Raw genomic sequence first — 12,846 nt, 5'->3', positions numbered from 1 at the left:
GTGCATGCTTTAAGAAATTGTGTGTGCAGACTGGCAATATTGGAAGGTGTATAAAGACTTTTGTAATAGGGTAAACTGATAAGATAGCTGGTGACTGGGATGGTGGATTTGCAGTTTGAGCCCCCTGGTATCTCAGTTAACATGATCAGTCAGTGATGTTTGCAATGCATTGAAATGACTTGGTCCCTGCTATGTGAAAACACCATACACACAACCTTAAAGGCCCTGAATACCTATCCTCTCTATTAGCTTCTTACTATTAGCGATAGAGTACCACTTAAACAGTTTTCTGTTAAGGTTACAACAGTTTTTGGTTCATTCACATGAGATTTCTGTATTTGTCTTTTTGTTTGTTTAGGTTGCCAGCACTGAGAGTCATATCTGATCAAACCATATACCCACACAGTTCTGAAGAAGCAGGTGAGCAAAGTTTTGACTATTAAACTCTTTATGAATAATAACTTACAATGTTTTTTTTATTCAAACTTTAAGTTTTATTGTTTCTCCTTTAGCTGTGAATATTTAAAGTGATAGAAAACTACTTAAAGATCCCCTCCAGACATGTTTTAAGATAATAATTTGTGTTTGATATGTTTTTTTCCATTACAAAGTTCAATTATCTCATTAAAATCCTTAAAATGACATCTCCTCTGCACTGAACTGCACTGAACCCACATAGTGTAAGACCACGATTGGCTCCAAATTAGTTGTGATGTCATAAATCCACCAGACTCACATTTCCTATGAGCATTGATACATTTTCCACTTTCAGCAGATGAATGTGAAAACCAATTCTGCACATATATCATTCTGCACAGTGAAGCTTAAACATCCAAATGAAGTAACAATAAGCAAAACACATCTGTGAGCGGAGGGGGAGGATTTAAGATTTTAAACCAAGTTTTCCAGTGCTTTAAAAGGAAAATGTTCAAATGCAACTGACTTGCAATTTGATTTTGACAAGCCAATTGTGAGTTTTTCAAGTATTTAAGTGGATTTAAGACATGACTTGCTTGCTTTGTCAACACTTTAGACTTGGACTTGCTTCGATTTACTTCCACCTGTCCCACAACAAACATCTTCTATATTCATAAAGTGGGTAATTGTGTGATCCAGTGGAAGAACAAGCAGAGAGCTTTGATTCTCTACTACCTAGATTTTGGAAAGTACCAGCTGCATTAATAAATATTGATTGCGCTATTATGGATAACCCATGAATGGTGTTGTGGTGGGGATTTTCAATTGAACTCGGTGCAGTTATGCATGCCCAAACAAATCAAACCCAATGCTTGCTTTGGAGAAATCGCAAAATGGTCTGTGAAAGGTCCAGGTGGGAGCTGTGATGTACTAGTGAGAGTGAAGCTTGTGAAACAGTGACCCCCTGGTCACAGGGTATAATAGGATATGAAAACAGAATGAATGGCTCAGTAAAGTTCATTACTGGGTGGAGATTTTTTAAAAATTTTGCATAGAGAATTGAGAGTATCTGACATAGAAACATTAGCAGCCTGCTAGCCTGAAGCCGCTACTGTATCTTTTATAGCATGTGCCATTTGGTGGACACTGATCCTCAGAGCTTCACGTGAGGCCGGGAAGCCTTTTAAAGTGAGAATATAACTATATTTACCTGCTTCAGTTGGCAGCTTGCTGCTCTTTTCTGAAATAAACTCGACTTATCTGTGGTGTTGATATGATGCTTTGATCCTGTGCACAAAACTGATTGCTAGAGGTGTGGTGTTTTTTTGCAAATAAGGTCATCTCTTTCTCTATAACATCTGTTATAGAAAACTGCAATGAACATGTGGTCATTTGCATTGCCTATACATCATAAAAAAGCCACACACAAACACACACACACACACACTCACAAACATATACGCTTGCAGAGTCTCCCTCACACAAACAACCATACAAACGTACCCACCTTGAAGGAACCTTGTTATCTACACAGTGCATGTTCTTATTGCATATCCAATACATCATTTGCTTGCTCAAACCAAGACGCCTGTGCTCTACTTCATAAAGTGAAGTCGGGGCAGCTTTCACTTAAGGGCATATGAGTCAGTATTGGCTAAGACATGGTATTCTTCACAGGCCCACCCACACTCTCTAAGCCAATAATCACTCCAATGCTGTCTAATGCAGCAAAGGAAGAAAAAAAAATCTATTTTTTGCTTTATATTAATTAATAGGCACAGGTATATTATAACTGACAGCTGGCATTGTTCCATGTGTGCAGAGAGTTTTTCAAAAAGCATTAAAAATGTCAACATAACACAACTGGCGATGGGGAAATCAATTTTTTTTTTTCTTTAATATGCTGTCACTTGGGTTTCCAGAAGATACAAGCCGCAGTATTTTACCTCTTTATCCTCAAATGAAGCAAGACAGCTGTGGCCTACTTCCCAGGCCAAAGGGTAACATTTACTTGAGGGTATGTGAATCACTATTAGCTAATAGTCAGTGCAGTTACTGCTGTAGTAGCTTAATACAACCAAACAGAGATGAATGGGAAGTTGTTGACTTCGATTTTACATTCAGTACAAGTGCATCTTTACAGCACGTAGCATCTTTTTAATGAGTGTGATGGTTTTTGATTGTAGAAGAATGACACATCCTGGTGAAACTTGGGGGACTCTATTCTTCTGTCATACAACCCCCACGCCAAAAACCACAACACATGTAAGTGGAAAAAACAAAAGCAGCAGGGGATTTTCTGCAGCCGTTCATGACCCCAGAGAATTAAGACTTTTCCTCCGGTGCCACCACGATGTTGACTGAAATCTCTCCTGGATGAATTGTCATGACGTTTGGGACACATATTCATGCCCCCCCCCCCTTTGGGATGATCTGTAATTACTTTGACGATCCCCTGACTTTTCCATGTAGAGCCATCATCAGGTCAGAATTGTAATTTGTGTAATACTTTTGTTTATGAGTGACACCTGCAAAACTGCAATTCCCATCGGCTTCAGCTGTATTTTGTGTTAAGATGATAAATATAGCAACAATGGTAACCGCCATTGTGAGCATGCAGTTCTAATGTTAGCATTTAGCACACTGATGATTTATCATGTGAGTCTGAAAACATAGAAGAAGATGTTCTTTATTGTAGCTCAAGATTCCATTAAATCAGTGTGGACCCTTTTTGATGATAGTTAGAACCTTGTAAATATAAATGATCTTTAATAAATGAAAAAATGAAATGTTGGATATGCAGAGAGGAGAAAAAAACAGCATAAAAACTGTAGTCATGACAGTTCCCTCAAACCGCAAGGTGTCAATCAGCCTACAGACATGAAAGACCAGCTTGATCTGTGACACAGATCCGCAGTTACAGGGCCACGGCAGCATACTGTAGCTGTAATATTATATATATATAAAAAAAAGATACAACCTGACATTCAGCCTCGGTTTATGACACTGGTGTGCCTTTTCCTCTCATTTACCACATCATTAATTTTCACTTAAAGTCTGGAACTGCGTACATAGAAGTTGCCGTAAGGATAATTTGTGATCTTTGACATTATGAAATCCATACTTTTAGGGGTAGCAATATAGCGTAAAAAAAAAAGAGATGTGATTTCGGAAGCAGTTTAAAGATAGATGGAGACTTTTAGCTGCGGGCATATACAAGGAATAGATTCCAAAAAGTCACCCTCTTATACTAGGGACTGTAAGCATTCAATTCACACCAACACTGTCTATACAAGGCAGAGTGATATCAGAATTTTCCTAGACAAAATATATTTTTCAAGTTAGCTCCATGAGAAGTATACAGAAAGAAAATGGTGTTTTATTGAATGCACTGATTTATTTATACAAACTATTGAACTAAACTTACTCCAAATCCAATGTACAAAAGTTCATTTTTTTTAGAATAATACAATAAGAACATCACAGCAGCCTTGTGTTACCAGCACAGCACACACTGCACAATATGTGTAGCACATATTAAGATCCATTCACCTTGGATAATCCATGTATAACACATAATTATATGAGCTCAGACAGCCATGCAGTACTTCATAAGGCAATGTCAAGGTAACTGTTACCCTGGGGCATGTGAATCACCATTAACTAAGACACTGCATGCAGCGTCCAGGCCCACCCACTCTGTCTAAGCCATATGCACATAGCAGGTTGCGTCCAGCACTGAAAAGGCCTTTAATAAATATACAAGGGAGGCAGTGCATCAAGTTGACAGGGCATCGCCTGTGCTGTCCATGAAAAAAAAGTAATGATTCATGATTCCCAATTATGTTTTAATTCGAATCGGAGATTAGTGCCTAGTAAGGGGCGCTCAGTGCAGCGGCGGGGTGGGCGAATGGTTGGCAGGAACGGAGATAAAGCGACATCTGTCTGTAACACCAGGCCAAGAGAGAGAACGATGGGTGACATTGAGGCCGCTGGCCATGACGCACAAGAACACACACACGTACACACACATACCACTCCCTTCCATTTTATAAATCACTGTTACCAAAGGAATTAATTTCATGTGGGCCGCTAGGAGCAGTGCTTTTTTTTTCTGTTAAAATCAGCAAGGCGAAAAAAATATCAATGGGAAAACCTTTTTATTTTCCTCAATTAGACAGAGAGAGCTAGAACATGAATAGCAGTGTGTGTACGAGAGAGAAAGGGAGGAGAAAGGTAAGGATTTGGATTTCTTTCGGCTATTTGTTTCTTGGCAGTATTACTCCCAAATCGCTCGATACAATCTCTCTAAAAGTTTTTTGTTTATCAATTGTTTTCCCTTTTTTCTCTCCTCCGCCGCCCCCTCACCCTCCCACCACCTCACCCCCACGTCCCTTCTCCCAAAGGCTTCAGAACAAGAGAGCCAAGTCCAGCTGAAATCCTTCATTCATTAATGAAAGGCATCCATTACTGTCGAATGGCGACAGAGTTAATGTAAATAAATGAATTCTCCAACCCACTTAACTGCGGTTTATTATGAGCGAGCAAGGCATAATTGTGTTTCTGATCAGTTCAAATAAATTCAGACGCACAATACCCCCAACCCCCAGTGCCAGTTCTCATTTGCAAGCCAAGGTCTGCAACTAAGGGGGATATATCACATGGCTTATTACCAAGGCTTCAGCTAATGACACTGGAATATGAGAGGAAATATATTAAGGCGAATGTGTTAAAGCTTGGGCTTTGTAGGGGGGAAAGCCTCTTAAGTAAGTCAGCGGATGCGGCTGCTGCCTATAAGTTTTTTAAAAAATCACATTTTTGTATATTATAATCATAAAAAACCCATCTGCTTTGGGTGTTTTTTTTTTTTTTTTAATTCAAGCCAACCTATAACTCTGAGATAAATAGCGTGATTTCTATTTCAGCGGCGAGGAGTAAATGGCATGTCTGTAAATGAGGGCTCCAAAGGATAATGTAAGCAGAATTTTAATAGAAAAAAAAAAAACAGTACTTTGAGATGCAATTCAACTCAAAGTACTGTATCATAAGCACATATATATTTAGCATAAGTTGCTCCAAAGGGAATTGAGCCCAGAACCTGTCAGCTTTTACATACCGAGTAGCTGAGGATCACGATTTGTTGACGCTTGTTACCAAGCTGTTACTCATGTGCTTTAAATTCACTCAACCTATAAGAGAGCAGGTCTCTCACTGATGAATAAAAGGCCACTCGGAGTAATAGACCGTCACTCATTAATCATCTATATGCTAATGTCCTCCCTCGCCGTGACACTGACCCCGCCGACGGCACGCCAGGTACAAGTGTTGAAGAACGGCTTGATGAGCGCCATCCAATCGAGGTAATGAAACCTCTCTGAATCTCAACTCGTCTGAGACAGTGTAGCACCAACAGCTGCGGAACACTGAATTATGGAGTTTCCTTGTGGGAACACAGAGTCCCGTCACCCACACGGAGCTTGAAAACACTTGTACGAGCTCTGCCAAGGCACATAACAGTCGTGCGAGAGTTGTTAAACCCTGCCCACCGTTGTGCGCTTCTATTTCTGACAGGCTGATAACTGTAAATGCGGTTTAACTCGTCACATGTCGCCAACTGTTGCATATGATGTGGCCCCTGCTGTTGTCTCACACTTTTTTTTTTTGCTGTCAGCCATGAGTAGTTAGTGCGGGTTTTGTGTGTGTGAAGACAAAACTGTCTCAGTAATTCATTTTTAGTGCAGCACAGAGGCTCAGGAATAAGAACTATTAAGAAGATGTATTGTGACTGTACTTGCAAGGGAATGCATCCAGGCCTTGTAGTTAGACGGTGACATTTTTTAACTGCACTCACATGCCACATGCAAGCTTCAATCAAAGCAAGCACCAAAATATGTGTTATTGTTCTCTGCAGTCACTACTGGGAGTCTGGTATTAAGAAAAAGGTGTTGCACGAGGAACTATTCACTAAGGTTCTGTAGTAGTCTGCCAGGTCAACATTTGGGTATGTGTCTGTTATTCCCACTCGTACTGTTTTACATCCTCAATCCGAAATACTTTTTTAAAGCAGAGAGTCAAAATGGCCGCCGCAACGGAGCCGCCCAGCCGAGATGTGGTTTGATGCGAGAGCAAAAAGTGTGAAGCAGCAGGCATGCTTGTAATATTTCAGACGAACAAATTCAATAACTAAATGTATGAATGATGAAGGAGGAACTAATTAATGATATTGATTCAGCACATTCCCTGCGTAATGTGGCATAAAATTGTGATCAGGAAAGTGAACAAAAACATTTTGCTTTTTAATTATTTCTCTGGCCTGTTTGGAACTAAAGTTTATTTTCCAAAATCTTTTTTTTTAATCAAACAATACTAATTTTTTATATTTTACAATGTTTTTGTAGCTTGTTCTCACTGACAACAGCCAAATGCGCAATTTTGGACTAAAGATTCATGATTATTTGTGATATTTTTTACTCTGCAAAGCAAAATTAAAGAATGAAAAACAACATTAAACAGGGCATTCCACTAATTTACACATAAAGGTCAGTTTAGTCATCATATTGAGTGCTATTCTGCCTGTGAGAACACTTACATAATGTCTTCTGTGACTCTAGAGGAGATTTCTAAAGTGTTATATCAGCTTGCAGTCGGAGACAAAAACAATTCTAAAAGAAAGTCTGCATTTCAAACTGTATGCACAGAGATTAAAACATACTATCAGATGCATTATGGTAAATGTAGGATGCTGTGTTTTTGGAGCTTGATCAATTCAAGGGACTAAAAGTCTCTCAACTTTATAAACGTGCAAAATGAAATCACTGGAGTAGCCCTTTAAAGAAACAATATGCATAATGGGCCTCATGCATTAGCCTATAGCTGTGTTCCAAACATAAGATATTTAGCTGTGCAAGAAGGCTATTAGTGGACCCAATAAAATGAGAAAATATTACTACAGCTGTCAGCATCGTGCCACCACAGAGCTGTATCATGGCAGAAATAAAGAAATGATGCCAAAAAATGTCTTTACCTAATGCAAAGTGGTCCATGACTACAATGGGAAGGAGGCCAAGGCCAAGGAGATGTGACCGCGACTCGTACGGAAGCGAGCCCGGAGCGCTCGTCAAATTTGAAAAAATTCTAAACATGAGAAAAATCGGTGAATGTGACAAGCTGTCTTAAATCCCTCGAATTTTGCTACTTAGGAAGGGAATCTGTGTCGAAAAATAAGTTTCTTTCAGGGGGCATAATATGTCTTATTGTGTATTCAAATTAAGGACAGAAAATAACATGGAGCTAGTTTCGTATTCATCACAATTTTTAATTGAAGTCATTAAGTTCTAACAGAAGACGCTGCTGAGCATATTAAGAAATGGTGTTACATCCACAGAGTACAAATGAAGAATACTGAAACACTATTAAACATGTTGTCCTATTATAATCTCCTGATAGTCAAGGTGCAACATTTGGACCCTACATTCTAAATTCATAACTTTATTTTATTTTTTTTTACAGCCAGCAAGGAGTAAAATACTATTCATTCTGGATATCAATATTAGTTATAAATTAAAGCAGCAGCATGACCAAAGTCAGTCCTGTTTCTTTGTTGTTTTCACCACGCTGCTTAGTATTCATTTACAAACACTCACCACTTGGAACTGCCCGCTTTTTCCATCGTTGGCCCCTGTTCATCTGTAATGGAGCATGAGGGGGTGCTCCAGGATTTTTGCCGACACGCGCCAACACACACTTGCTCCCTTCCCCCAGCCAGATCTTGTTTAGATGCAAAAATAGCGTACATGTTGATATCTCACATAGCTGAATGATGAATGTAAAAAAAAAAGGGGATTTAACTGCAAATATGCAGTTCCGGGGACCTTTAAAATTTTGCATGTTTATAGTTAGAATGATCTCCGCTGTATAAGCATTCTTATTCATTCATATCCCAGTGAATCCACACAGAGGCATAATCTCACCAGCACACTGTGTTTTTTAATGCACAACAATGCCTGTAGCAGGGATCAAGTACATTTACAAGATTTATGTTTGTCCTTTGCGCGTCTCTCGGGGCAACAACGTGCCACAAGTTTAGGACTCAACTTTGCCTTTTTGCATTTGAACGGGCGTAAGCAGCGCACGTACAGCCCATTGTGGGAATACGCATATAATGAATCAGGAAGACAACAATAAGCGCTCGGAGGTCGTTTGGTGTCTGAGTATCTTTTCAATCATCAACACAGACGACTCTGAGGTGAAATTCCCGAGGCGGGAATCGCACCATTTGTCAGACTATTTCCAGATATTCTGTTTGCCATTCAGTGCCAGTCATGTCAGCTCAAGAACGGAGGAAGTGATGTTTGTGCAAGAATGTACAGTTTGTGTGTGTATGCCTGTATATGTGTGTGTGTGTGTGTGTATTCAAAGGGGAGGGGGAAAAAAATCACTTCTGTTACACTGTTGTCATGGGCTGCTTTGTAATGAAATACTGTTGAGAAACTTAATCAGTGCACCCACTTTCCCCTCAAGCTGCCTCATCTACTTCTACCTCGGTGATTTCCTACGTTTCCCAGAGTAACCTGCAGCAATTCTTAAAAATCCAGCATGTGTTGCAGCTGCATTCAGAGCTCCAACTGCTTTCATAAAATAATTTTCCAGGACTTTTTTTTTTAACTATTTGCAGCTAGCAGATCACAACTGAGGTTAAGATTATGTGTGCGGTAGTCTCGTATAAATATGATACACTGGCATTATGAATCACAGCATGACAAAAATATGCAGCTATCCAGCCATAGAGGGAAGTACCATAATGATATTAGCATTCAGAGTTGTTTCAAACAGAAACTCACTTTATCTAAATAATAAAGGCTGTTCACACCAGCATTTCAAACTGCAATCAGTGGATTTTTTCTTTTTTTAAAGATATATTTTTGGGCATTTTTTGCCTTAAATGGATAGTTGACAGTATACAGTAAACAGGAAACAAGGGAGGAGAGAGGGGCATGACATGCAGGGTTGAAGTAGTGACGAAGACCCACTGAATGTCATGTTAAGTTTGCTCCTATTCATTTTCTATAAGACATGAGCGATTTGCTTCCCATGGCATTGTGGGATTTCAGATGACGTGCAAGTGACCGGGGATGGAAAGTTGAAAAATGTCAGCTTTATGCAAATGGGGGAAATTCTCCTGGAAGTGATGCACTGAAACTGATGAAGTGGCTTGGTGGTGGAGTAGGAGCCTATGGGAAGATGTCTGTGGAGGAAAAAATAATTCCACTTTTATGACCCTTTCATACCAGATTACAAGGACAAGAAATACAGCTTGCATAGGGGAAGTAAATGGCCCAGGGCAGAGAAAATTGAAAGAAGCTATTGTGAATGACTATGTGAGGCAGGCTGGCATGTTAGCAGTTAGCTAGTCAGCTACAGCAGTTCTTTAACTAGTCCAGCGAGTAGTCACTAGAACCAAATATTTTGCTAAGATGCACAGTCTAATTGCGCTCTTCCACTTTGTGGTGGTCTATTCCATAAGTGTTTCTCTGTGGTTTCATGAAACTAACTAACAAGCAAAGCACTGGTACATGACTCAGGCTACAAGCTTTCAACTTTTTTGGGGGGGGATTCACAGCTGAGAGCAGCCCCTTGCATTTGAACTCCCCCATCCCTGAACACAGCCTTAATTTCAGCTGCCAGCTGTTGAGCAGACATCAAACACTTGGCTCTCAAAAAGGAAAAAAGGAAAAGGTGTAATTTTTTTTTTTTTTTTTTGAAAGATATACCACTTTTCTCTCATCACCTATGACTGGAAAAATTCTCAGGCGTGTAACCTGTCATGTCTCTCAGCCAAGTCGTGGCAAGAATTTATGACGCTACAGTTGCCTTTTTTGACACAGTGACATCACATCAAGCAAAAATATTGTGTAGTCTGAACCTGGCATTACTGTCCAACATGTAGCCACTGGTTAAGGAGTTAATACTGAAAATACAGAAAAATACATTGTGTTTGATAATAGCTGGGTTGACAGTCTGTGGGTGTGCTCCCTGTGTACCAGGCTACAGACAAAATGAATGTAGATGCACACACTTTTGCATGTGTGTACCTGTGCGTAGTTGCAGAAGTTGAAATAATGACCAAAATAGTTTGAGCTGGCCATTAAGGGATGGCAACCTACCTCACCTCCCCACTGCACTATTATGCATTACAGCTGGCCTTACTTTTACTCCCACCACAGTACAGGGAGTTCTGGCTTTTAATGCAGATTAAAGATTTAGCCTCATTGTTCCTTCCTGAGAGCATTGTAACAATGATTCGCAAATGGACGTACGAGATATACCCCGTGCCCAATGAAATACGGGGTTTGTAGTGTGTGAACATGTGCGTGTCTACCGCATGTGCGTGTGAGAGAAAGTGAGAGTCTGTGTATACTATGTGCGCATGTGTTCGAGGTAGTGTCTCATTTATTTATTTATGCCAGGGAGATGCTTTACGCAGCAGAGGAGAGGCTGCATGAGACCCTTCATCTGTAACAAGAGCCTTTGTATCGACACATGCTCAGTTCTCATCACTAGTAGAAGAATGGAAACACAGAGCTTATCACCATAATTGGTTACCAAGAATGCTGGCAGTAGTTTGGACTTTTTTTTTTTTTTTTCTTTTTCAATTTCCTGCTGTGAAATTATGCCCTTGTATTCAAAGATAGTAATGATACTTAGCAAAATACAGTAGCTATTGAATATTTATGAGAGAAAAATTGCAAATAGCATCATTAAGGGTGACTGTGGGAGGTATATAGGCGGTAACAACTACAGTATATGAAATATTATGAAGGGAATTAATTAATTATTCAATACTCCAAAGTATAGTGAAGATAGAGTAAGAAAATGTTCATTCTGTAGTAAACTTACTGTTAACGGTGGCATTCAACTTAAAGGTACCCGGTGGAGTTTGTGACCACTAGAAGCACTATGGAGCATTTTTTTTTAAGTGTGAGCCCCTGTTAAGTTTGTATCTCATGCTCATGCATGAGGTCACAATATATAGTCTTGCCGAATGCTTCACACTATTCCAATGATCAGCAGTTGGTGCCAATAATATGCCAGGAAATGTACCAATGTACATTTATACTTAGGTATCTGTCTTGTGATTTCTGCCTCCATCACAGTATTTAAAAAAGGAAATATTCAGTCTTCACCTGCTTCAAATGACGTTGTTAAAGTAAAACCAAAACCTCTACAGAGCAAACATGCTTATATCATCGTTCAAAAGATGGAGCAATGTGGTGTACCAATACATAAATCCCACAAAGATTAACATCTTCCTCGAAAATGAGGTGTTAATCTCACTGGGATTTACCTGATTTAATCTTGATTTTAAAAACTAAACTTTTCTTCCGGTTCGCTACAGTAGCTAACGGAAAGCCTGAAGTGTGATGTCACATTTGCCTGTGCAGTATTCCATATTTATCTCATAGCAATAAGACAATGGAAAGAGGTTGGCCACCTAACAAAGTATTATGAGATACAGTTACTGATAGCTACCAGGGGAAACAAACAAGCTGTCCTCTTCCTCTTTTGGTTGTGCAATGGCTGACGCACTTCCTCTGTGCTATAAATCGAGCCTTCATTTTCACAGGACATCATACCTGGTGGCAGACAGAATAATATAGTGAAAATGAGGCTTATAGGGAACCAATCTAAACCCCGCTGGTGTCATTATTCTATAGCGATCAACATTTACTTCATAATGATAAGTTAAAGCAAAGACATTGTCTATTTCCAATTTAATATAGGGAAGGGTTATGTAGGCATGAAATAAATTATATAGATAGATATAGATTATATATATAGATTATACAGATCTCTTTTTAATGTCTGAATGCATAAAATTCTAATGGATTGATTGCTATAATGTTCTGTGTAATAATTATTTCTGGTTGGACTGACAGCTTTATACTGCTCAGCATGATATGACTGCCCAAGCTTACTTAGTGGAAGTATTACAAAAATGCACTGAAAGTTGCTCCCGCATGCCAGGCATCACCCCCTGTGGTTGTATTTATGTTTATGCACCATGTGCTCAGTCCCAGCGATCAGCACTGATGTTTTTTTTTCCGACAGGCCCTGAAGGTTAATGAAACAGTAAAATGCAGTGGCCCTGGACAAAAAAACATAGGGGATATAAACTATGTGCCTCGGAGTAGGTCAAGCATCACAAACTGAGGAGACTTTTGGAGATTCAAAAGTTAGGGTGGAGGTAAAAAAAAAAAAATCTACTTGGACTGGTAATATTTTCCTCAGAGCAGTTGTTATTTAGATTTATTTAGATACACCACCCTTGCCTTTACCATCTCCTGGGTAGCCTCATCAATACCTCATCATATGAAACTGTACCTCAAGAGTCTGTGGGGCTGAGGTATGCTTCCACGCAAACGCAATGAA

At 39.5% G+C, this 12,846-nt stretch overlaps 1 long non-coding RNA gene across 5 annotated transcripts in view; it reads left to right on the top strand.

Annotated features, from left to right (window-relative positions):
• The first annotated feature begins 355 nt into the window (after positions 1–355).
• Positions 356–12,846, top strand: part of LOC121891912 — a 211,536-nt gene continuing 199,045 nt past the window's right edge. For all 5 annotated transcript variants that reach the window (XR_006094226.1, XR_006094227.1, XR_006094230.1 and 2 more), the window contains exon 1: positions 356–420. This is a non-coding gene — a long non-coding RNA (uncharacterized LOC121891912). The remainder of the gene's footprint in view (positions 421–12,846) is intronic.

The sequence above is a fragment of the Thunnus maccoyii genome, chromosome 24 (assembly GCF_910596095.1).
Source record: "Thunnus maccoyii chromosome 24, fThuMac1.1, whole genome shotgun sequence".
NCBI classification, from domain to species: domain Eukaryota; kingdom Metazoa; phylum Chordata; class Actinopteri; order Scombriformes; family Scombridae; genus Thunnus; species Thunnus maccoyii.
The sequence above is the reverse complement of the archived record's forward strand: the minus strand, read 5'-3'. Positions and strand labels throughout refer to the sequence as shown.